This window comes from Hemicordylus capensis, chromosome 1, assembly GCF_027244095.1.
Source record: "Hemicordylus capensis ecotype Gifberg chromosome 1, rHemCap1.1.pri, whole genome shotgun sequence".
Classification (NCBI taxonomy): Eukaryota; Metazoa; Chordata; class Lepidosauria; order Squamata; family Cordylidae; genus Hemicordylus; species Hemicordylus capensis.
Window position 1 is genome coordinate 161,731,076 of NC_069657.1, and position 26,525 is coordinate 161,757,600.

General features: G+C 44.4%; 1 protein-coding gene across 9 annotated transcripts in view; it reads left to right on the top strand.

The window, feature by feature from the left end:
• Positions 1-26,525, top strand: part of KALRN (kalirin RhoGEF kinase) — a 920,107-nt gene that overhangs the window by 251,585 nt on the left and 641,997 nt on the right. The gene's annotated exons all lie outside the window — the stretch shown is intronic.

The following is a 26,525-nucleotide window of genomic DNA, read 5'->3' on the forward strand; positions in this document are numbered from 1 at the left end:
ACTAGCATATTTTCTGCTAATAAAGGCAAATGCTGAGGATTTTTTCCTTTTGAAATTTCCTTGTGCAAGCTTTGGTGCCGAATACCAATTAGATGCTTTTACTATTGCCTAGTTCTCTTTGCTTTTCCCAGCCAACAGAAATTGGGGGGAATGGAGGACAGAAGAGGTTGGGCAGGGGAACAGTTTGATTCAACTTTCTACCCACTTTCTTACTTATTGATAAATTACATGGTTCAACGATAAACATGCAAAATAAAAAAACCTGTATTCTTCTATTATGCTGCTAAATTTACAAAAAGAGAAAACAGACACATTTATTTTGTGAATTGGGCTGCTCGAACAAAAGAAGTGGTCTAGGGGGAGAACAAGGGATGGATTTATTTATGGAGGAACAGAATGGCACATGTCAGCTGCTTAAAGCGAATTCTAACTATGGATAGATATAAAGCTGCAACATGGATTTTTCCCCCCCGCTCCACCCCCAGAGATCAACTCCCAATTCCCCCCTCCCTGCATCTCTCCTTTCAAAAACACTTCAGAGAAACAGGTTATTATGTCTTTCGTAATGTGCCACCCCCACCTTTTCATTTTGCCAAGCTGTCCAGGCATCTCTTTTCAATACCAGTGCTGAATCTTGTATCATGGGGAGAAAAGTACTCAGAGCATGTGTAGTGCACCTATCCCTGTTCACTGAACAACTGCAGTCTCTGATCTTCCCACGTGCTTAGAATTCAGGAGGAGGTTGCCTCAAAAGATATGGTTAACTCAGAGTTTTAGTAAAGAGATTCTCAACAGTTCTTTTTATAAGCTCTGCTTCTCGGAGTATGGGGAAGGGAGAGGCTCTAGTTGCTTATTGGTAATTGAAAGTTATCTTATTTATTTTTCTATGCAAAACGCTTTGGGAACTTTTGTTGAAAAGTGGTGTATAAATTTTAGGCCTGTGCATTGTTTAAATTATTGGATCAGACCTGACCTAACAGAAAAGTTGTTGGAAGGGACCAACATGACCTCCTAAGATTGTCAGGTCAGGTTGGAAATCCATCAATTCTATGACATTCAGATGGATTCCCTTGCCTCCCCTCACCATTTTCCTGCTCTTTCCCCATTCCCCTCCCTTACCTGGGACTTGGGGAGTGACAGGGGACAGCAGGCACAATGTCTGCTTAACTCCCTCAGGAGTACTGGAGCCAGCTTCCTTGACAATTTGCCACTTGCCTTTCTCTGCAGCTTCTACTCTAAAAGGTACTTATCAGGATGCCATGTTACCTGGTTGTTTGGGTGGCCCTGTGGAGTCTGGAGAGGGGCATGGCATTCCTCCTCTGGGGCTTTTGTTTCCTTCAGGGGGCGGTAGGGATGAGAGGGGCCCAGGCTGGTTGGGTCCCAGTGAGATTGGGAGGACAAGGCAGGGAGAGCTACAGGAAACAGGAAGCAAGGTTAGGAAGGGGGTGGGGCTGGAAACAGGCTTTAAGCCCTGTCAGCTCTTCACTGGGGTATTTAAAGACAAGGCAGCTGATGAGGAGGAGTTCCTTCTGAGTATGGGAGCCAGGAGTTCTCCAGGAGAGGGAACTGGCTGAATGCAGCAAGCCAGGAGGAGGACTCGTTGTCACCTCCTCCTGGCTTGCTGCATTCAGCTAACCTCCCCTGGCTGTTTCTGAGGCTGACCTTTTGAGGGGTGCTCCAGTCATTCTGGAGTTCAAGAAGGGCTTGGAGGCCACCTTGTCCCCTGGGAGTCTGACAAGTACCTTGGGGAATTTGGGGGATCATAGTTAGTTTAAAGCAGGGATTCTCAAACTTGGGTCCTCAGGTGTTATTGGACTTCAACTCCCATAATCCCCAACCAAAGGCCACTGAGGCTGGGGATTATGGGAGTTGAAGTCCAATAACACCTGAGGACCCAAGTTTGAGAATCCCTGGTTTAAAGGATGCAGCAATGAATTGTGATTTTCACCCATCTCCTCTTCCCTCCGAAGTACTCTGTGCTACTCAAAAATATGCCCTGAGGGTCACACAGCCCTTAGGGAAATTTTTTTTGGGTGGCACATGGAGCTTCAGAGGGAGGGGTAGACTGGTGAAAATTTAATCACTCCATGTGAACACCCGTGCTGCTTTAGTCTGTAATGCAGCATGCTGCACATGCTCTCCCAGCTGGCCTCTGCTCCTCAGCCTCCATCACAGTTTTTAGAAAACAAGACGTGGCTCTTCACCCAGGCTTTTATATGAGAGTACGGTGCTGCTGCTTTGTATTTTGTGTGTTACTGTTTTATATAGGTTTTAAAACTTTTAAACATATATAATATTTTAAATGTATATCTAATATCTGTACTTTTTGTATTTTTAATAGTGCATTGTTTTAAATATGTTGTAAACTGCTTTGAGATTATTTTAATGAAAAGCAGTATAGAAATCAAACGATAAATAAATAAATGTGCTTCATTAGTCTGGACGTCAGCCACTGAAATTAGAGGGGAAAGTCAGTCATGACTAATTTAAGTCCTATTAATTTCAATGGGACGTAGACATGAATAAGTCCAAAACACCATCTTTGGGCATTCAAAAAACTCATCTGGGATCATCAGTGTTCACATGTGAATGTCAACATTCACAAAATATTGGACATGAATATGCAGGTGATGCAGAAAATGCTCACGAGCCATGACCCAGACCTAGGTCTCCCTTGTGTTCAGAGTGCACCTTCATAAAGGTCCATTCCTTGCACACAGAAAGCTAAATGTCTTAGGGAAAGGCCCAGACTTCTTTTTGTGTGTGCAGAGTGATTTTGTTTTCTTAAGCATGGAGGAGCATTGTGTGCCCTTACCTGTAGTCTGAAGTGATAAAGCCAGGAGTTGATTAATCTTTTTGCTGCCCCGGCTTGAGGGCTTGGAGGAGGGGTCAGGGTTTTAAAAGTCTTTTTAAAAATAATTTTTTCAAGCGCCACTGCACGGCAGGGAAGATAGTGGAGACAGGGACGGGCACTTGTGGAGGTGAGGTGAGGGCAGACCGAGGCAGAGGAGGCGGAGGCAAGAGCTCTTTCCCGGAGCCACCACCTGCCGCCCAAATCACAGGTTGGGCCATTTTTGGTCCATTTCAGGCCTCTGTGCACACACATGCATGTGCAGAGGCTGGAAATGGCCCGGCCTGCGATTTGGGCGGCAGGTGGTGGCTCCGGGAAGGAGCTCTTGCCTCCGCCTCCCCCGCCTCGGTCTCCCGTCATCTCCATGAGTGCCCTCCCCCGTCTCTGCTACCATCCCATCACACAGCAGTGGCTGGGAAAAGGTTTTAAATAGGATTTAACTTTCCCCTGACCCCCCCCCCCATTTGCCGCCTCTCATAATTTGCCGCCATAGGGCAAGTGACTATCTTGCCTATGTGTTAATCCGCCCCTGGGTGCATCCACAACACAGATTTACTACCTCAGTGAGAACTAGGTTCTAAGGTCCAGACACCTGGGGCCTGCTATAAGCCCCAAGGAATTTAGTATGCATTCAGAGCCACATTTTTCCAGAACAGGCACTTTAAAATTTGTTCTGACACAGTCCTAAGCTCCATGAGGGAGAAACTATGTACAGAGGGGTGGAAACAAGGTATGTGGGGAGGAAAGGCAGGGGAGAGTGTGAAGGGCTTTCTGTTCAGCACGCTCCATTAACAGCGTGTTCATAAATCAACCACTCACCTCTCAGTACGCTCCTGAAAACATGTTGTACGTCAGATTTTGTTTCGTTAAGAATCACGACTGGCTCTCACAGACCTTCAGGTGAATGTCAGCAAGCCTTGGTGGAAAGCAGTAACAAGGAGAACCCCTGAGGGCTCACTGCTGGGACCAAATCCTATTTAACATCTCTGTTAGTGACGTGGAAAGGAAAATGAGGCCTAATTGCCAGATGATAGGCTTGGCAGCATGCCCATTGTTTGGAGCAGGCACGCCAGAGGAATTTATACTTGGCCTTCAGATGACATGCAGCTTTTTACTCTAACCATCACACACACACACACACACAGCAAAACTCCTTCACATAATGCTGCCAGGCTAAAGCAGCAGTCTCCTCAATATTGAAGCTGTTCTTATGTATCATGTGATTTTTCTGTAAAGAGTACGTTTTAGTCCTTGTTTTTTTGTAATGTACTTACAATTACTTTCACATGTTTCGAGCAAAAGGCGTCCCACCCACCTGTGCAACTTAACCAAGAAGTCTTTGTGTTTATTTGAACGTTTAAAACAAATTGCAAGTAATGTCATGCCTGCATGATTACTTTCCTATACAAATACACTTTGGATATGAACGCACCTATTCTGATTCGTACTGCCACTTGTGCGTGTCTGCATACAGCATCAACATGTACATAACACATCAGCACAGGGCTGTGATCTCTGCAGAAAGCAAAACTACATCCAAATAGCTCATCTTATATAACAACTGCTTGTATCTTTAGTGAGAAAAGAAGTCCTGCAGATCTTGAGGGGTGATATGAGGGGTGTAATTAGGGGATAGCCCATGGGACTTGGCTCCCCCCAATGAATGTGGCTGCCCAATGATGCTAATCAGCCCCCCCTTCTTGAATAGGGGGTGGGGTGGCCTCTGCTGCTGCTCCTGCAGCAACAATTGCTTTTCATCTTTCTCTCCTCCCTAACAGGTTCTTTGCTGGGGACAAAACAGATGCCTTTGCCCCCAGTACAGCACTTGTCTCCTCCAGTTTCCCCTTGGGGAAGAGTTGAATGTAATTATTCTTGAAAAAAGAGGGATGATTGAGTTTAATGATCAAAAAGAGGGCTGTGGGAATGGGCCCTGGATCTTTTGAGTACTGAGTGATGCCCCTGAGTTGATATATAACAGGAGGCTCATATACCCAAGCATGAAAAAGTAAGGTAGGGGGTCAATATAACCAAGGATTAATGATTGTGAAACCGGAGGTTGCCGAACCTGTGGTTTGTTTTTCTGACTGAATTGCATTGCAGATGTTTCAAGGCAGGGAAGCCCCTCCTATTGTTGGTCTGCCGAGCAAGCTCTGTAGTGCTTGCGTCTTCCATGGCTTCTGTATTCAGATGTAATGCTGCTGCCTCAAAACCTTCCGTTGGGGCGGCCAAACTCACATCAAACCGAAGGTTCAGACTGGAGTTTGGCGAGGGAAACTGCAGGTTGCTTTTGCTGCAAAATCACAGTTTCACGCATTTGGACATACACAAATTCCAACCTCTGTCCCGTTTAACTGTGGCTTTGTATTACATACGAATGTGGCCAGTGAATTTTCCTGCCAATCTGAGCAAGATAGTTGTTGATAAAATCTTCAGTCTATGTAGGTTTCTCATCCATCCTCATAGCTAATAGGGATTATTGCAGGACACTCAAAGGGGAGTTATGAGAAACATGCCTTTTTCCGAGACACTCCTAATTTTTCTTTCTATATATCACAATGCCAAATTAGGAGAATCAGCAGTTGCTGTGTGGATTTTTCCTCAGGTATATGTAACTGTGAATTAGATTGCAACTTAGATGCTTTAACATATGACTACGTTAGGAGTTCCCAATGCTGTGGCATTACTGAAACTAAGGAGGTAGAAACCTGACGCATGTCTGACTGGGAGCCTATTGAGATGCCCTTGTAGCCACTTTGAGCTTTTTGAAGAAAGAGTCATGTAGAAGTTTAAATGCCTGATTTTCTTAAACATTTATGTATCATGTCAATCTCTGTATCGTGGACTTTGTTATTCCTCCTATACCATACAATTGTTTGATTGATATGATTTCCCATTGTTTTGTCTTTTCTTAGGCTGAATGCATTTGCCACTATAGATTTATTACATCAAGTTGTGCTTGTTCTTTCATCATTTGGTCAGTGGACAGTTTGATGGGGGATCTTTTTGTTTCTTGCTGGTGTGTCCTTTGTGTCCTTGCTGGTGTGTCCTTTTTGTTTCTTGTCCTGGTGTGTCAGGGCAGGTGTACTCTTGGTGTGACCCCGATCCTGCTTGGATGTTGCAGGCAGTGGTGGTCTGAATAGGGCTAAGAAGACAGGCAGGATGTCCAAGCAGGCCATCCCTAGGGCCTTATCATTTACCGTTTCCACAGGATGCATGTGCATTGTTACAATTTTTAAGTAAAATTTTGGTTGCGTGTATCAATGTAAATGTCTTCTATAACTGACCATATATGCTCTTTTCCATAATTTTGTGAACAGTTTATGACAAACAGACATGATGCATATCATGTTGTGAACCGCCCTGAGACCTTGGGTTAGGGCGGTATAAAATGTGCTAAATAAATAAATAAATACATACATACATACATACATACATACATATAGATGGGCAATTCCTAAACTTAATTGCAACAGCCAGCCTTCACATGCGTCCTTTTGAAACAAAAATAATGTTTATTAGAGCTTAATTAGCATAATATATTGCACTTATTGCTTTCAGAAAGCCTGCAGACATCTTCTTTGGAGGGGGTAAATTGGAGCTTGATAATTGGGTTTCAAAGAAAAAAACTGAAAGCTGCACTTATTAATGCATATGATGCAAATGTGGAACCCCCATCAGCCACTTCATTCTGCCTGGGTTGGTATCTTACTTGTAAGAAACTGAAAATGTCTTTTAAGTGATAACATTGAAACAATTACTGTAGTACTTGTTTATTATAAAGCAGCAAACATTTAAATCCAAATATTAACTGAAAACAATCACAGTGTTACCCAGTGCCTTTAAGAAATACGTTGCTTTTAAAAGGGGGTGGGGGGAGGAAAGAACAAATCCCTACAGCTAACCTAATGATCATATAAGTTATTCTGTGACTTGCTTTCAGCAGGCTGTGTGTGTGGAAGGCTTTATTGTCCACAGCTTACAGATATGATGGATATTTATGTAACCCATCAGATAATTCTGCCATTCCTGTTCACAGTTTATAAAAGGCAAGGATAATAATTTGCAACATTCCAGAATTTAAAATATGGATCTTCTAGATTGAGAACGTGTAGTTTATTGAGTGCTTATTGCAGCGTTTTCTTCCTTTTAGAGCAGCACTGAGCAGTTTGTGACCCACAAGGCTGATTTGTGCAGCAAATTTATTCTTGCTAGATCCCTGAGAATCTTATTTTCAGAAATTAATATAAGATAAAATACACGATAAACTTCTGGACCTTATGCTTGCATAGGCCTACCTTCCAACATTTTATAGATGAAAGTGGTTGTGACAGCCCAGTTCTGATGCCAAGGATCATTTTGTGAGCCCCACCATCACCATTCTGCTCTGCACTTCTATATTGTATCAGTTTATCCTGCAGTATTCTGTCTTGCACTGATGCAATTATTTTGCTTTAAGATGTACTACAATATGTTATCGACAGTTCAAAATATACCTCAGCAGCTGTTGCATATGAACTGTCAGGCTGCGTGCTTCAAGGTGCCTTCGTGCTCATGCGCGTGCAGGGGCAAGCACCCATTGTGCAGATGAGTTCAAAGAACCCAGGCTGCCCCACCCTAGGGGCCATGCCTGGAGCCTCATCCACGCCCCTGCATCTGATGTCAGATGCAGGGGGCATAGCAACGTTAGCAAATAGGGCCGCGCACCCCATCTGAAAGTAAAATCTGGTGAACGCTGGGCTCCCAGTGTGGCTGGGATGGCTTCTCCCTGATTCCAAAGGCAAGGAGAGGCATTCCTGGCCAGGCTGGGAGCCCTGCACTGGCTGGAACCTCTAGAAAATTGAGCCACATGGCTAGAAGAAAGGCTGTGCTAGCAAACCCCACTAACAACACTTTTAACAAGAGCATCTCTCCAAAAGCAAAAACAGGAACAGTGACTGACATCCACATGAGCATTGTGTAATCCATCATGTGTGCAGGGGTGGTTTTTACTCTTCTTCCGACTATTGTGCTTCTTAAAAATGTGTTCCTGATGGTTGTGGGGCACTCAAGGACATATTTTTCAGGACACATGAGGGCTGCAGAGGGAAAGAAGGATCAGTGAAAATCGCCCTTCCCTGTTGTAGGTGCAACATGTTTTTCGATGTACACAGTGTTAGTCTCAATATCAGCTATGGTGGACCAGGGACCAAGACCATAAAATAGGGACTGTCCCTCACAAATAGAGCTATGCTTTCACTGAAGAACACATGGGAAAATGAACAGCATGGAGCCCATTTGATTCATTTTTCATTCATTCATTCATTCATTCATTCTCAAGTGAATGACCAGAGCTCTGAATGAAAAACAAATGTCTTATTAATTTTTAATGTATTCATTCGAAGTTTATTTAAGTTGTGGGAATTTAAAAACTCTGCTTTCAGAATGGCTGATCTTGGACAAAATCATCACAGTAGACCCATGGGGTAAGAAGATCACCTGGGGGTGGGCTTTTGCCCCCCAGGAGCTGTTTTCCAATATGTAGGGAGGTTAAATTCCCCCAAGAATATATTAGTGACTCTGCTTCATCAGAGTCTATGGAGAATGAGAAATGAAAACAAATGGGAATTACAAAAATGTATGAAATGATAATGAATCAGTAACAAAGCAATGTGATTTTCCTAAACAAAAATGAATGAATGGAATCACTTAGTGAAAACAAAATTATTGCAGCACCCTAATAAATAGGGACAATTGTTGCATATGCAAAGGTAAATTTGAAAATACTGTGGCAGAATTTTCTTTGATGGCTCTTTCTTCTCTCAGACCTTGATGAATCCCTCACCCCACTGTTTGGCATTCCCACATTTTGGATGTGTTTTAAAATTAGTTTTTAGGAAGGTGAAGTTCATTCATGAGCCTCCTCTAGAATACCTGCCCACAACCAAGAATGATGTCAGTGAGAACATTTATAAGATTTACAGCTGTTCTGGTTTTATGAAAAAGGGAATGGCTGGGATCCAAACCTTTAACAGAGCAGTGTACCATCAATGGAAGCTCCTTTTCCCTTGCAAAGGAATCCTAGCTCTTTGCTTGAGTGGCAGGCTTAAGTCAGTGGAAGGAGCTTCCATTGACTGAGACCTACACTGTTAAAATTTGATGCTGCCCAATATTTATTTTGTAATATGAAAGAAAAATTATGTGAGAGACATGTTAAAATTTGTTGCAGCACATGCAAGAACATTTTGGATGCAGAAAAACTGGAGTGCTTTGCTTTGACTTATTTTTTTATTTATTACATGGCTCTGGGCGGTTTTCAACTTTCAACAGAGCCAGCGTGGTGCGGTAGTTAGAGTGCTGGACTAGGACCGGAGAGACCTAAGTTGAAATCTCCATTCAGCCATGATACTTGCTGGTGATACTGGGCCAGTTACTTCTCTCTCAGCCTAACCTACTTCAGAGGGTTGTTGCGAGGAGAAACTTAAGAATGTAGTACACTGCTCTGGGCTCCTTGGAGGAAGAGCGGGATATAAAATGTAATTTTTTTAAATGTAAATTTTAAAAACAAAATATAATCATTCAAAAATCAAATGTAAAACCATAAAATCTGAACAATTAAAACAATTTAAAGCAGTTAGAACAATTAAAACAGTTTAAAAACTCTGGAAGGCCAGACCAAACAAATAAGTCTTAAGGCTCTCTTAAAGGCCAATGATGTATTTAAACCACAAATTTCTGTGGGGAGTGCATTCTACAACCTAGGAGCAGCTAAAGAGACACACTGCTGGCAGCTGGAGACAGACCTCTCCAGATGACCTCAAAATGTGGGGATCATACAGAAGAAGGCATTCTCTAAGGTAACCCATACCTAAGCCATTCAGGGCTTTAAAGGTAATAACCAGCACTTTGTATTTTGCTCGGAAATGTATTGACAACCAGTGCAGCTGTTTAAATATAGGCATCATATGGTCTCTCTGGGTTGCCCCAGATACTACTCTGGCTACTGCATTTTGAACTAACTGACGTTTCCAAACTACATACAAAGGCAGCCCTATGTAGAGCACATTGCAAAAGTCAAGCCTGGAGGTTACCAGCTGGTGCACCACTGTTTTGAGATCATTCTCTTAAAGGAATGGACACAGCTGTCGAATCAGCTGAAGCTGAAAAAAGGCACTCCTAGCTATAGCCTCCACCTGAGATACCAGGATGAGGCCTGGGTCTAAGATCACCAGCACAAAACTGAGTACCTTCTGGGAGAGTGTAACCTCATCCAGAACAGGAAGATTTATCCCATCCCTCAAATTCCTATCCCCCACAATGAGCACCTCTGTCTTACTTCGATTCAGCTTCAATTTGTTCTCCCTCATCCAGCCCATTACTGCCTCTAGGCAGGCATTTAGGGAATGAGTGCATTACATGATCATGACAAGGCGAAATAGATCTGAGTGTCATCAGCATACTGATAACACCCAGCACCAAATCCCCTGATGACCTCACCCAGCGGTTTCATGTAATATTAAAAAGCATTGGTGACAAAAAGGAGTCCTGAGGGACCGCATATAATACCTCCTGTTTAGAAGAGCAACTGTCACCAAGCACCACCATCTGGAATCTCCATGAGAGATAGGAGTGGAACCACTGCAAGGCAGTGCCTCCTATCCCAAACTCCCCTGGGCAATCCAGAAGGATACCATGGTTGATGGTATCAAAAGCTACTGAGAGATCTAAAAGAACCAGCAGAATTGCACTCCCTCTGTCGATTCCCTGGTAGAGGTCATCCACCAGGCAGACCAAGGCTGTCTCAACCAGCTCTAAAGCCTGTTTGAAATGGGTCTAGATAATAGGTTTCCTCCAAAACCACTTGGACCTGATTAGCCACCACTCTCTCAATCACTTTGCCCAACCAAGGGAGATTGATTGTCTTCCATTAGTGTTCCTTGCAAAAAGGAATATTGTGTTACAAAAGCTAGGGATGTGCACGAAACAGCTTTTGTGTTCTTTTTCAAGCTCAAAATGAAATGCAGATGGCCAAAATGTTTTATTGAAATGGCAACCAATCCTGGCTTTTTTGGTGGAACAAATTCAAAATGTTTTGAGTGTTTTGGCCACAGGGAACACAATGGAGAAACTCAAAACTCCCCATTGTTCCCCATGGGTAGCTCCTAGGGACACCAAAGTGGGTTGGGTGGTAGGGCATGATGGGTGCTACCTACCACCTAACCCACAAAAGAAATGGGCAAGTGGATGATTTTAAATGTTTAACCCTTCTCCAAAACCCTTATAGGATCCTAGAAGCACCAGGTAGTCTCAAGGCCAGACAGGGAGCTCATCACAGCAATCACGAAGAAATATTAGACAGACAGACACATACACACGAATACACACACACACAGCAACCAGTGTCCATTTCTCACCACAACACAGTCTCACAAACAAAACAAAATTCAAGGAAGGCAAGCACCCAAGTTCTGCCTTTGTTAATTTTAGATCCAGCCAACCAGATAGTTATAGTCGCAATAGCACAGCACAATACACTCAGTTTTAAGAAAAGACAAATACAAAATCAAACCTACTTTTGATTACACACACACACACAGCCTCCCCCCGCCAGCCAGTTGCCCATGACAACACTTGGTTTGTATGATAAGCCAACCAAAACGCAAGGCTGTCACAAGCCATTTGGAAGCCCGTGCCAGTACACCAATCATCAAAGGAAAAACAGACCTTAAAAATGGTGCTTGAAATGTCGTAAGATTTCGATTGAAATGGGGTTGTTCTGCTCCAAGCTTAAAACAGGCCATTTATTTAAAGGGTGTTCTGTTTTGAGCTTGAAGTACTCGAAACGGCCTGTTTTGAGTAAAAATGTTTCGATGTTGAAACATTCTGCACTCCCCTAACAAAAGCACTTCATGTAACTAGTATATTCAAAAGGCTTGGCTCCCTGTGGCACACTAAAAACAACAGTTCTGGAACAACTTGTTTTCCCTACTGGGGACTCCTCTTGGTGGGGTAGGAAGAACTTTGAAAGATGTGGTACCTTGATCTGTGTGCAGCATTCAAATCTGCATGGTACTACAGAAAACTCCATAAAATTTTTCTGTAGGACAGACCTGCTTGGGGGGATATGGTCTGTTGAAAAAAAAATCTTGTGCAAATTTAGACAAAGAAGGAAAAATTCTTTTATGGAATATGTTGACAGATATGCAGATGGACAGGGTATAAACAATGTGATTGTGCCACTTTGGAAGCTTTGGCTGTTTTTCATTGTCACTTAACAATTTCAAATAATAACATTAGATAAAATTCCTGTGGAAAATAAAAGGGAGAGGAAAGATTGTGGAAGCCATCCCCATGTGCTCCTCAAGCACATGAAGGCCATAACTCAGTAGCAGAGCATATGCTTTGCATGTAGAAGGTCCTGATATCAATTCCCTGCATCTAGAGTTGAGCCAAAAAGTTTGGGGGTCCAAAAATCTGGGCCCTCTGTAATTGAAACCAATTTTAGGGAAAACAAAATTGCTTCAGGGTTTTTTTTGGGGGGGGACAACTTACGATTTGTGGTGGTGGCAGCGTTCTTGTTTTAAAAAATCATTTTTAACCCCACCTCTGCAGGTAGAGGTAGAACTTCTTTCAGCAGTTGATGGCTGGCATACCATTCCCCTTATGTAGCATTCTGGGGTATTTGGGGGGTGGGGGTGGGTTGTGGCAGCCAGTGGGCAGCCTTTCCCTAGAATGCCCTAGAAGGTGATGGTAGGTTGTGTGTGTGTGAGAGAGAGAGGTATGGGTGCACACTGGTGATGGAGAAGCAGCAGTAGCAATAGAGGACAGTGTGGGATGCTGCAATTTATTTATTTTATTTTATTTTATATTATTTTATTTATATACCTCCCTTCCAAAATGGCTCAGGGCGGTTTACAGCACGATAAAAACAATTAAAACAAGTTAACAGTTAAAATCAAACTATAAAAACAGAATAAAACGAATTAAACAATACAAACAGCTAAAAAACCCTGGAAATCAGGGCAGCAATTTAAAACAATTGAAAACAGTTTGTCAATCATTTAAAAACCCTGGAAAGCCAGGCCAAACAGATAGGGTTCTCCTGAAGGACAGTGATGATCTCAAATTACGAATTTCTGCTGGGAGTGCATTCCATAGCACAGGAGCAGCTACAGAGAAGGCCCGCCTCTGCCTCGCCACCAGATGAACCGGTGGTAACTGGATACAGACCTCCTCAGATGACCTTAACGTGCGGTGGTGATCATGTAGAAGAAGGCGCTCTCTAAGACAACTCGGACCTAAGCTGTTCAGGGCTTTAAAGGTAATAACCAACACTTTGTATTTTGCCCGGAAACATATCGGCAGCCAGTGTAATTGTTTCAAAACAGGCATAATATAGACTTTCCGGGTTACCCTAGAGATCAGTCTGGCTGCTGCATTCTGAACTGACTGTAGTTTCTGGACTATGTACAAAGGCAGCCCCACGTAGAGCACATTGCAGTAGTCGAGCCGGGAGGTTACCAGCTGATGCACCACTGTTTTGAGGTCACCCTCTTTAAGGAATGGGCACAGCTGTCGAATCAGCCAAAGCTGATAGAAAGCACTCCTGGCCATGGCCTCCACCTGAGATAACAGGGTGAGGCCTGGGTCCAGGAGTACTCCCAAGCTGCACACCTGCTCCTTCTGGGGGAGTGTAACCCCATCCAGCGCAGGAAGATCTAACTCACCCCTCAGATTCTGAGCCCCCACAATGAGCACTTCCGTCTTGCTTGGATCAGCTTCAGTTTGTTCTCCCTCATCCAGACCATTACTGCCTCTAGGCAAGCACTTAGAGAATGAGTGCCATTTCTTGAAGATGAAAAGGAGAAGTAGATAACACCCAGCACCAAATCTCCTGATGACCTCACCCAGCGGTTTCATGAGATATTAAAAAGCATTGGTGCCAGAATGGAGCCTTGAGGGACTCCATATAACAGCTCCCGTTTTGAGGAGCAACTGTCACCAAGTTCCACCATCTGGAATCGACCTGAGAGATAGAACTACGGCAAAGCAGTGCCCTCTATCCCCAACTCCCACAGGCGATCCAGAAGGATACCATGGTCGATGGTATCGAATGCTGCCAAGAGATCCAGAAGACCCAGCAGAGTCACACTCCCTCTGTCGATTCCTCGGTAAAGGTCATCCATCAGGCCGACCAAGGCTGTCTCAACCGCATAGCCAGCTCTAAAGCCAGTTTGAAATGGGTCTAGATAACCAGTTTCCTCCAAGACTGCCTGGAGCTGGTCGGCCACCACCCTCTCAGTCACCTAGCCCAACCAAGGGAGATTGGAGATTGGCCTGTAACGGTCCATCGCTAAGGGGTCCAGGGTAGGCTTCTTTAAGAGTGGTCTAACCAATTGCCAGCTGGATCTCCAAACAGTGGTACAGGCGCAACCCAGAAGGTGAGGCCAGGGTGGGGGTGGGGGGAAGAGGTGGCATCAATGCTGGCAAGGTGGGGACAAGGCTGGCTAGGGGGTGGGGCAGTATCTGCACCAGCTCTGGGTAAGGGGGCAGGGTTGGCAAGTGGCACATTGCCTTTACTTCAAGGTGCCAAAAACAATGAGCTGGCCCTGCCAGGGAGGGAAGTACAAGAAAGTCTATCAAAAGTAAATGTACCTTGATCAATCTTGGGCACAATTTTGAGAAGGATAGGTTTGCTTATAGCCTATTGATTTCGGTAAGATTTGATTTAACCTTCATCCCCATTGATTACGAGAGATGGAAGCTTGCCTATATTATTCTGGATTGCACTCCATGTCCACACAGCTGTAATTGTTAGTGGTTTGGGGAATCCTCTGAGATGTAAGGTGTTCATGATCAATCTCTTGCTTATGTATTTTCTATAATCATTATTCATATAAGAGTAATACAGCAGTCCTCGTCCCACCTGATTGCACACAGCCTGTACTGGTTAATTTCAAATATGTCGAAACACCATCTCAGAATAAATTGAAACTACTGACAGAAGCTAATTTGTATCTTATATTTCCAGTAAAACCTCATTATGACTTTGTCATGTAACTTAATAACGACGGTGTGCTAGAGTTCATTAAGACTAAATCTGCAGAAATCATATAACAAAATGAGAATTCTGATATTGGTTGTTCAGTGACTGGAATAACAAACCTGAGTGAAACAGCAGTGTGTTGGTTTTACACTTAATTAACAGTCTCCGCTGAAACATACCTTGTAGGCCAAAAGCTACTATTGTCCCTGTCTCCAATTTTAATTCCTTGCAATACCTCATTGGGGCAAACCAATTTAAACAAGGTTTGCTTAGAAAAAGATTGTGTGTTTTGTTTCTTTTCCTGAAGCTATCGTTAGTATTATGGCAAGAGGACAGCACTGCCTTAGGCTGGAGACAGACAATACCTCTTTAAGACAGTCGAAAATGGTTCGAGAGAAGTTTTGCTTCCCATGGTGTACACGGACGTTTCTTCGGCATAGCTGGCTAAACCAGTTGCTCAGGTTTTTGAATCAACACAAAAGGTGGGAGAAGGGTGAGGGGCAGTGATCCCTCTTTGAAATTGCTTTCAGCTCTCGGCGGTGGGGGGAGATGTCTGTCTCTAGACTCACTTTGTAGCCAGTGTTATGTATCTATGCCCGTATTCTGCTTTCAGGGACAGAAAATATCAGAGTAGCCTACAATCCTGCTCTATGTGTGCAGGTGTGCCTGGAGAGCAGGTTGTGGAGTGGCTCCTTATAGGGGTCAGCAAAACCTCTTCCTCCATGCTGCCACTGCAGAAGTAGGACAGCTGTCAGAGGGATTGGCAGATGGTCCTATGTGAGGTGCAGCAGGGCCTGTGCTTGGCTATGGGGCAGCAACTGACTCATTAGATGGGGAATAGGATACACGAGTGGGTGGGGCTGGAGCAGAGCTTGGCAGATCAGCAGCAGAGCCTGATAGACAGGGGTGGGGCCAACCCGATGCACACTCAAATATGCCGCAAGCAGAAAGCCAGGTCTCAAAGTGCATGCAAGAAGATGGCTCTAGCTTTTGAAAGCAGTGAAGCAGGCCATAGACAACACAAATGTAATCAAATATGGATAATACACACCAGTGAAGTATTCACTATATTCCATTTACATCAACTAGGAGATAGTGCTCCCATTTTAAGTTGAGAAACACTGATGGGGGCCATATTGAGTAGTTCGCTGATGATTAGTCAGTGAATCTATGGCAGAGAATTCTGAAACAGAAATAGCAAATAATAGAGTGCCTTTGAGCATAGTTTTTCAAAGTGGTGGCTTATTTCTAGGGGTGTGCAATCTAACCACTTTGATTTTGAGAGCACTGTTCAGGGCCTCCCTGTTTGTCTCGGGACCCAATAGGAAAATCCTGATTTGTCTTCCCCCAGTAATTTTCACCATTATTGCTTTTTAAAATCCTTACCTTTTTACAGGGAGTTTTTGCCACTGCCTGAGTCATCAGTGGTAAATACTAGAGCACCTGTCCACTGAGCAGTGGCACAGTTCTGGGGTTCACCTGGACTCTAACTCAGAGGAGATCCTTCCCGGGGGGAACCTGCCCCAGCCTGTATAACTAACTGGGCAAAGAGGCACCTTTTTAATGTGGTGATTCTCTTTATTTAGCAGGGGGAGAGTAACTGGCCTTATCCACCCCCCCACCCCCTCCAATGACTGATGCTGGTGTATATCTTATGTTTCTTAGATTGTGAGCCCTTTGGGGACAGGGAGCCATCTTCTTATTTATTTATTATTTCTCTGTGTAAACCACTTTGGAAACTTTTGTTGAAAAGCGGTATATAAATAGTTGTTGGCACTAAATAAACATATTTAGTTGGCACCAGCCTTTTGTGGTTCCTCTGCTCCCTTTGCAGTCTTGTGTTGCCTCGCTTGACCCAAGTATGGACATACAGCCACCACTTGTCAAACAGCTGCTATAAGACAGCTCTGCCTCCCCTTTTCCATCTTCACTGATACTACCTCCTCCTTTGTGCCCTGAGCCAACTTTGAAAAGAGGGAGGAGTGGGAAAGGGTAGCAGATACCCTGAAGAGCATCTCAAGCACTCTACTGTCCTTTTCTCATTTGCTCTTCTACTTCCTCAGTCCAGTAATGTGAGGGGAGATGCAGATGTATGTGTATGGGGCAGGACAGCATTGTGGGTGGGGGAAAGGAGGGATGTATGTGCACATGAGGGGGATAGCATTTGATGCCTCATGGACAACCACTGGCTGCACCACACACACCTCCCATGACTGGAGGCCTCCAGCACGCCAAAGGCCATGTAGAACACACTAGAAGGTCTCCCACAGGCTAAGTTAGACCTCCTCACATTGGAATGGAAGCTACTGTGTTGGGGCCAGGTGCTGCACAGGTCCCGTACTGTGTTGGGGCCAAGTGCTGTGAGTCACCACAGTTCTTCCCTGGACTTTTGGTAGAGCAGAATGGATCCATGTTCTGCCAAAACTTTGCAAAATGGAAGCATTAGACAGGATTGCCAGTGTATGTGTATGAACAGCAGTTAGTATATAGTATATAGTATATGTATTCAGCATTAATAGAACATTGGGAATGGAGACCAGTGCTCTGGTCAAACTGTGTGACAATATCTTTCCTTCTACAAATTAGTCTAGGTTATTTAAAAGTATATCTTGCTATTGTCCTCATCAGATCACATAGGAGGTCAGTTATATGCAATGTATATAATATTTTCCTTGGATAAATGGTAATAACAACATTGTGACTGAAGCTCAGGATAAGATTCCCTGCTTTTCTCTAAGTTGACCTATGCAGTCAAGAGCCAGCTGGTTATCATCTTCCTTGCTCAGTTTTACCAGCTATAATGTGGGATTGCAGAACTTATTGAAGTATAAAATAAATTGATGCACGATTATGTCAGTATTCCTTGAGAAAGCAAATCTGGCTACTGTTACCCATGCTGTTGTCAAGTCTCATTTGGATTACCGAAACATATTTTATGTGGGGTTGCCCTTGAACAAAAATTGGAAACTTCAACTAGTGCAAAATGAGGCAGCCAGGTTAGTATTTGGAGATATCATATCACCCCAGTACTGAAAGAGATGCACTGGCTGCCAGTTTGTTTCTAGGTTCAATTCAAGGTGCTGAGAAATGACTTGCCTCTTGGATCATTTGCTACTGTAGGTCTGTATTGAAAGGATCATCTGCTCCCAAATGAATCTACCCATCTTAGAAGATGTTTTGGGGGGAGGGGGCTGTTGTACATGTAGACATCGGTTGAGGCCTGATTGCACATGGAACAGACTGCCTCCAGATCATAGAATTCCTTCTCTGTGGAGTGGTGTCTCTCACTTTCCAAAGGGTATTTCACAAACTGGTCAAAACCATACTTTTTCTCCAAGCTTTTGGGCCACGGGAGGACTTTGCGGGGGATCCTTTAACTACTGCTGTTAATGTTGGTTTATTTTGCTTCTTTGTCTGTTTGTAGATTATATAATTAGCTTTTTACTGGTTTAATATTGACATTTTTGTTAATAATTAATTGATTTGTAAGCCGAAATGCAATCTATCAGAATTATACAGCAACTTACTGTAGTCATACTGGTCTGGAGGGGGGTTGTTTTTTATTTTTATTTTTATTTTTTACTATGTTCTAATCAATGATAATTTACAATACAGGAAAAAGTAGCCATAAACTGTAGGAAAGTGGTAGTCCCAACTTTTTAAAAAAAATTGTAATAATGCTTGTGTTCAGAGACTAATAAGTATACACCCTTTCATGTGCTAAAATTAAAGATATTTTAAAAGCCCTTTCAAAATGGTTTAATATCTATTCCAGCATGGTGGGGGATGGGGGAAGAAGTGCGTATCTCATCAAGGGCACAGTCTAATTGGTACATGGGATGTTTTAAAAAATCACACCATATATTGTCATTGCCAAATGTTTCTGGGAGCTGTTTTCATTGTTCATAGGGTACAGCTTGAATCATTCCAAAAAATGAAAAACCGTTTTGCCCAGAGACAATGGTGGGACAAAAGAGCAAATGTTTGTGTACTATGGACAATGGCAGATCTACAGTAATTCCTCCAAGTCTGAAAATCTGTTTTCTGTATGCAGCCTAATGGTATATAATTAAAACCACTAAGGCTGCAATCCTGAGCACAATTACATTGGTGCTTGGAAATAAATTCACTTGAAATCAGAAGGACTTGCTTCCAGATAAATGTGTTTGGGATTGAGCTGTTAACGTGGATTAGTTTTCCTTTTAATACATTTTAACTATATACAAATAGAGTGATTACAGAGTAATGAAGGTGTACATCTTTTGCTTTTCAGCACAATTTATGAGCCAGTGTGCTTATAAATTAAAGCTGATGATTATGAGCATGAAAAAGTGTAATTGTTATTGTGAATTAAGCATTTATTTGAAATAAAATGGTATGGGGTGGTTTATGTGAGGTAGGTTCCAGCACCAAACCCAGAAGCTGTGGTTCAGAACTGCTCTTTTCAATGTTAGTTTTTCTTTGGCAAACGTTGGAATAAGAATTGAGACCCAGTGTGAATCACTGGTTGGAGCAGCAGCATGAAACTTAAATGGCTTAGATACCTGTCTAGCAGCTGTTGGAGATGTGACTCCATAGGCATTGACTCTCAACAGCAATAAGTCCTATTGTCTACCAGGAACATTAGGAGTAGAGGCAGAGGGTATAGGACTGCCCCCTTGTTCTCTCTTACTGCTGTGTCTCTGCTCTGAATCTCTTGCTATTGGTAGACTGATACCCTTAGGACACGTGCTTCTTCTCTGTCCTCTCTGTTCTTTTTCTTCTTCCACCATGAGGTAGCTAGTATATGGTTCAGGCTTTCTACTACTACTACTACTACTATAATATTACTATACCGCTTGTCAACCAAGGTTCTCAAAGCGGTTTACATAGAAAAATAAATAATACATCGAGAAGATGGTCCCCTGTCCCCAAAGGGCTCACAATCTAAAAAGAAATATAAGGCAGATACCAGCAACAGCCACTGGAGAGATGCTGTGCTGGGGTTGGATGGGGCCAGTTGCTCTCCGCCTGCTAAATTTAAGAGAATCACCACTCTGAAAGCATTTACATGCATCAGTCCCCAACACAATCAAAACTACAACTATGCCATATTATTATTTTATTATTATTTCTTGTTTACACAGTCAGACAGGTGTTATTGACTGATTTGTTTTATCCAGACATCGAGTCCTTCCCAAGGACCTGGGATGGCTGAATTTTATTGTCAATGTTGTTGCTGTTGTTATAGATGTCGTCGCAGAATATAGGCTGTTCCCAGTAAAGCTGCTTTTTGTAATTGGCTGATGGTGATTTCTGTGGCCCCTATGGTGTTGAGGTGCTCTTCAAGGTCTTTTGGAACTGCACCCAGGGCGCCAATTACCACTGGGATTATTTTGGTCTTTTTCTGCCACAGCCTTTCAATTTCAATTTGTAGATCTTTGTATTTTGTGATTTTTTTCTATTTCTTTTTCTTCTATTCTGCTATCCCCTGGTATTGCTATGTTGATTATTTTAACTTGTTGTTGTTGTTGTTATCAATTTGATTTCTATACTGCCCTTCCAAAAATGGCTCAGGGCGGTTCACACAGAGAAATAATAAATAAATAAGATGGCTCCCTGTCCCCAAAGGGCACACATTCTAAAAAGAAACACAAGATAGACACCAGCAACAGTCACTGGAGGTACTGTGCTGAGGGTGGATAGGGCCAGTTACTCTCCCCCTGCTAAATAAAGAGAATCATCACGATAAAAGTTGCCTCTTTGCCCAGTTAGCAGGGGATAATAAGAAGGGATGAGCTAATAAAATGCCTGCAGAATAGATAGCTCAAGAAAGTGAGCCACACTTATGCTCAGTGAGCCACTTGTACACGTATGTTGTTGTTTTTCTTATCATACTATTATTTGTTATTATTTATATACCATTTCTGCATGGACACAGCCTTAGTCAAAACGTTGGCCACTATAGCTACCTGGGGGCAGATGCTGGTTTCCATTGCTGCTGCTGTACTCTTTCCAGACCCATCACCGCTAGAATCTTGCTGTTACCACAAGTCCTGCCACCACTGTTCCTGCTTGGAGCAGTGAGCCATGCTGGGAAGAAGTGCCTCACAGGCATCCCTTCCCAATCCGAGCCACCACCATCCTCAGAGTGGCACTTCAGGACACATGGCAGTCAGCTCTTGGGGTGATTGGGCAAAACTGGGAAGCCCAGTAACTAGCTTTTGTTTCTGTTCGTAGCCAAGACATTTCGGCCAGGAGGAGAGGGAGGGAGGAGGGAGGTTGGGGCCTGGTGGCAGAAGTCATGGGTAGTTTTTAAGCACTGCATACTTAGGAGCATAGGAAGCTGCCATATACTGAGGCAGACCACTGGTCTGTCTAGCTCAGTATTGTCTGCACAGACTGGCAGCGGCTTCTCCAGGGTTGCAGGCAGGAATCTCTCTCAGCCCTATCTTGGAGAAGCCAGGGAGGGAGCTTGGAACCTTCTGCTCTTCCCAGAGTGGCTCCATCCCCTGAGGGGAATATATCTCACAGTGCTCACACTTCTCGTCTCCCATTGATATGCAACTAGGGCGGACCCTGCTTAGCTAAGGGGACAAGTCATGCTTGCTACCACAAGACCAGCTCTCCTCACTTGTGCCTGCACAATAGCTGGATTTCTCCCCCTCAGTCACACTGTGCTATGCCCTCTTGCAACTCCCAATGCCCTTCCAAACCCTTTCATATCTCCAGATGGGTTTCTTGCAGCCATCTTGCCAACTGTGAGTATCTCCATCACCCCATCTCCTCCACAGCCTGCCACCATTCATTCCCCATCCTTCCACCTTGGCCACAAATACTGACATGTTGCTAATTCCATCCACAGCTCTCCTTGGTCACAGTTGTGCCGCACTCTTCATTATTCTCCACTGACGCCTATGCTGGTATTTTAAATGGGTTGCCTGGGAATACGGCAGCCAAAGTATGCAGTAGCAACCATTTGTCCTAGTTGCGGCAGGACTTCTTAGACCTGGAATCTTGGTTCAGTAATCTGTGTGGAGCATGGTAGGAGTTGCACAAGCTATATGTTGACAACCCTGGGTTGTCAACATATAGCTTGTTGGGCTTAGGAGAACTGGGTTCAGTCTCCACTCAATGATATAGTTCAGTCACTGAGGCTGGTTCAGATGAGGGTCCACTGGGTCATGGGTTGAACATGGGGACGCAGCAAGAATGTGTTCGCCCTCATTGCAGGACATCCTGATGTGCTGTTGGGACATACTTTAATTATGTGAAAGGGGTTAACCAGTGTAATGCAGTGGTTAGGGTTAGGGATGTACACAAAACTGGTTTGCCCAGTTCGGTTCGAATTCAAACCAGGAGGGGGTGGTTCGGTTTTGGTTTTGCTCGAACTTCCCCCTGGTTCAGTTTGAATTTGAATCGTTTCAAACCAGTTTGAACCAGTTTGAACTGGTTTGGACATCCAAAAATGGGTAGGGTGGTAGCTGGCACCCAGGGGTACCTGCCACTCAAACTCCAAAGCAATTGGCCACTCATATGATTTTTTATGAATTTTTGAAAATTATTATTTATTCTTTTCTCATAGGGTATAATGGGACTCGAACCAGCCCATTATTCCCTATTGTGGAGCACCCATGGGTGCCAACAACCATGCAAACCCCAAAGCAATCGGACACCCCTATGATTTTTTATGAATATTTGAAATATTTTTAATTATTTTCCTCATAGGGTATAATGGGACCCGAACCAGCCCATATCCCCTATTGTGGAGCACCTAGGGGCACAAAAGTGATGTGGGAGGTAGACACCCAGGGGTGCCTACTACCCACAAAGTTCCAAGGCAATCAGACACTCCTCTGATTATTGGTGAATTTTAAAATTATTTTTGTATTCCTTATAGAGAATAATGAGGATTGCAGCAAATGTATGGCTTCACGCCAGGGAGAAAGGGGTGTCCTAGAGTGGAGTGTGGTGGGTGGTAGTTCCCAAGGTGGGCAAGGAAGCTATCAGAATTATTTGAAAGGAATTGGGCAAAGAGCTGATTTTTAAGTGATTTTTTAAGTTTACGCGACTTTAAGGTTTTTCTCCATAAAGAAGCATGGAGGTGTCAGCAAATGTATAGCTTCACGTCGGGGGCAAAGGGGTGGCCTAGAGCAGAGTGTGGTGGGTGGTAGTGCCCAAGTGGGGCAAGGAAGCTATCAGAATTATTTGAAAGGAATTGGGCAAAGGGCTGGTTTTTAAGTGATTTTTGAAGTTTATGTGTCTTTAAGGTTAGCAATGAGAGTGGATTCATGGTTTGTCATTGAAAATCTTATATGCTACCAAAGAATCTACACTCAGAACACTTCAGAAAAAACAAAACCCAGTGCCCCATGGGTTAGCAACCCATGGAGGTGGTTGGCATCCTTGCTCTGGGCCACCCCAGCACCCCACAAGTGCAGTTATGGGGCTGCTGAAATCTCCATTCTTCCTTATGGAGAAAAACCTTAAAGCCACTTGTGGGGTGCTGGGGTGGCCCAGAGTTAGTGGTGGTCTAGTGCAAAGAGGGTGCCAACCACCCCTGTGGGTTGCTAACCTATGGAGTACTGGGTTTTGTTGTTTCTGAAGTGTTGTGAGTGTAGATTCTTTGGTAGCATATTAGATTTTCAATGACAAACCATGAATCCACTCTCATCTGCTAACCTTAAAGACACATAAACTTCAAAAATCACTTAAAAACCAGCCCTTTGCCCAATTCCTTTCAAATAACTCTGATAGCTTCCTGGCCCCCCTTGGGCACTACCACCCACCACACTCTGCTCTAGGCCACCCCTTTGCCCCCGATGTGAAGCTATACATTTGCTGACACCTCCATGCTTCTTTATGGAGAAAAACCTTAAAGACGCATAAACTTCAAAAATCAGCCCTTTGTCCCAATTCCTTTCAAATAATTCTGATAGCTTCCTTGCCCACCCTGGAAACTACCACCCACCACACTCCGCTCTAGGACACCCCTTTCCCCCCGACGTGAAGCTATACATTTGCTGCAATCCTAATTATTCCCTATGAGGAATACAAAAATAATTTTAAAATTCACCAATAATCAGAGGAGTGTCCAATTGCCTTGGGGTTTTGTGGGTGGTAGGCACCCCTGTATGTCTACCATCCACCCCACCTTTGTGCCCCTAGGTGCTCCACAATAGGGGATATGGGCTGGTTTGGGTCCGATTATACTCTATGAGAAAATAAATTGAAAATATTTCAAATATTCATAAAAAATTGTAGGAGTGTCCGATTGCTTCCGGGTTTGGGTGGTTGTTGGCAACCCTGGGTGCTCCACAATAAGGAATAATGGGCTGGTTCGAGTCCCATTATACCCTATGAGAAAAAAATAAAAATAATTTTCAAAAATTCATAAAAAATCGTATGAGTGTCCAATCGCTTTGGGATTTGGGTGGTAGGTAGCCATGGGTGCCAGCTACCACCCCACCCACTTTTGGAGGTCCGAACTGGTTCAAGCCAAACCACCCCCTGGTTCAGTTCGAATTCGAACCTGCAGCTTGAACCTGATGGCTGGTTCGGTTCGAATCCGAACCTTTGAACCACCCCGGTTCAAATTTGAACTGGTTCACACATCCCTAGTTAGGGTGTTGGACCAGGACTGGGGAGACCAGACTTCAGATCCTCATTCAGCCATGAAACTCACTAGGTGACTCTGGGCCAGTCGCACATCTCTCAGCCTAACCTACCTCACTTGGTGTAACCATGTACACCACTCTGGGCTACTTGGAGGAAAAGAGGGATATAAATGTAGAATAATAACAATCTAGTTTGTCTGTGTTCATCTGAACTGGCACTGGGTGATCTTGGGCTGCCAGCCAGCTTAAACTACCTCTCAGGCTTGTTGTAAGGATCCCGTGTATGCTGCTGTTCAGGTAGGCGGGATGCAAATATGGTAAATAAATGTGAGCCACAAGCCTGGCCTGGTTTGGAAGGTGAATGATTCAGAGGTGTCAGCCTCTGCCAACAAAGCAGGGAAGCCTGACTTGCAACAACTGGGAGGTGACAAGGAGTTGCAAATATTCCATCTGCCTGCAGGGACAAGGAGCTGCAAGGCTGTTCCATCTGCCTGCAGGGACTTACCAACTGGTCCCTTTGCCTCCTCTGGAGCTTCCAGCCCAGACAGGGAGCAGCCTGCTTGTGTGCTGCCAAGTTCTAGCTGGCAGGTTGCCAGCCCCCAGATTGTTGAGGAGAACCACCTGCTGCTCGTTCTGGGAGCTCTATGTGAGAGGTGTGGCTTTCAGGGCTTGTTGGCTTAAAAGCAGGGAGGTTTGCCAAAGACGTAGCCATGGGCGTAGCCATCGGGCTGCCTGTAGGCGGCCACCGAAGCTGGTCGCCAAAGGGGGCCGGCCTTTGGGGCTGGGCCTTTGAGGGTGGGACTGAGGGCTGGGGGGTTGGGTTGGGCCAGGCCTTTTGCGGATATGTGTTTGGGCTCTCTTGAGGGGGATGGTGCTGGGGGTGTGCCTAGCAGTTCAGGGGCAGCTATTACTGTAGTGGTGGAGAATAGAAGAATTGGCACTGGCAGAGCAGCTGGCCATTACAGGGGAAGAGAAATTAGTAATTTAGTAACTGTTTCCACTTCCAACTGCGCTGTCAACTCTCAGGCCTCGGGGAGCAGCCCCAATGACCCACAGAGTCTGGCCTTGCTCCTCTGCAATGCCAGGTCAGTTTAGAATAAGACTGAAATTGTCCACGATTTGATCGTGGATGAGGGAGCTGACCTGGCATGTATAACAGAGACCTGGTTGGGGGAGGCGAGTGGTCCAGTGTGGGCTCAGCTTCTCCCACCAGGTTATTCTGTCGTGGAGCAGACTAGAGGATGTGGGTGGGGGGGTGGAGTGGCTGTGGTCCATAAGAGTACCATTTCCCTTACCAGGGCCCCTGTGGGAGAGCTGACTTATATCGAGTGCATATTTTTGTGGCTGGGAACTAGGGATAGATTGGGGATTCTATTGGTGTACCGTCCACCCCGCTGCCCAACTGACTCCCTAACTGAGCTGACGGAGCTGGTTGCGGAGTTAGTGTTGGAGTCTCCTAGACTTTTAGTGCTGGGGGACTTCAATATCCACTTTGGGACTGGCTTGTCTGGTGTGGCTCAGGAGTTCATAGCAGCCATGACAACTATGGGCCTATTCCAGTTAGTTTCTGAACCAACTCATGTTGCCGGCCACACACTTGATTTGTTCTTTTGTTCGGATCAGGGGGGTGTTCCGTGGGTGGGGGATCCAGTGGTTTCCCCATTGTTGTGGATGGACCACTACCTGGTTAAGGTTGGTCTCAAAGCCACAATCCAACCCTGCAGGGTTGGTGGACCTATTAGGATGGTCCGTCCGAAAAGGCTGCTGGACCCAGTGGGATTTCAAAAGGCCTTGGAGGATTTTGATGTTGGTGCGGCTGGTGATTCTGTCGATGTCCTGGTGGGAGCCTGGAACAAGGAACTCATCAGGGCAGTAGATATGATTGCTTCTAAGTGTCCCTTCCAACCTGCTTAAAAATGGCCCCTTGGTATACTGAGGAGTTGTGGGGGCTGAAGCGGTTGGGTAGGCGACTAGAGCGCAAGTGGAGGAGAACTCGGTTCGAATCTGACAGGATACAACATGTGACCCATTTGAAGAGTTATGCTGTCGCAGTGTG